Raw genomic sequence first — 453 nt, forward strand, 5'->3', positions numbered from 1 at the left:
CCCCTCCAGGCTCCACCCTCATTTGCGGCTTAGGGAAGAGGGGGGAGGGTCAGAGATTCTGGGACTCCTGCCCCCAGCTGGGCGCCTAGAGATGGGGCAGAGGCGTGTGCTTAAAGCAGAGGGGGCCAGGGCCTGCGAGCATGGAGGTGTGTGCTTCGGTCCTCGCCCGGGCATGCAAAAGCGCGGCGGGGGAGGTAGTGGCGGCCAATGGGGGCGCTGCTGGGAGCCCCGGCCCCTCTGCCCGGGGAGTTGCATAGACGTGGCGGGAGGGAGAGCTCCTCCCGGGAGCGGAGCGGAGCGGGCCGGAAGCCCCAACGGGTCCGGGGCTCAGTCGGTCCCTGGAACTTGGGGTTCCTCAAGAAGAGGAATGAATAGGAAACATATCGGGGAGGCTCCTCTCTCGGGTCTCCCTGCAGTGGGAATAGAAGGCTCAGGAGGGCGGGGACCTGCCCC

This window comes from Bison bison, unplaced genomic scaffold, assembly GCF_000754665.1.
Source record: "Bison bison bison isolate TAMUID 2011002044 unplaced genomic scaffold, Bison_UMD1.0 scf7180017864167, whole genome shotgun sequence".
Taxonomy (NCBI): domain Eukaryota; kingdom Metazoa; phylum Chordata; class Mammalia; order Artiodactyla; family Bovidae; genus Bison; species Bison bison.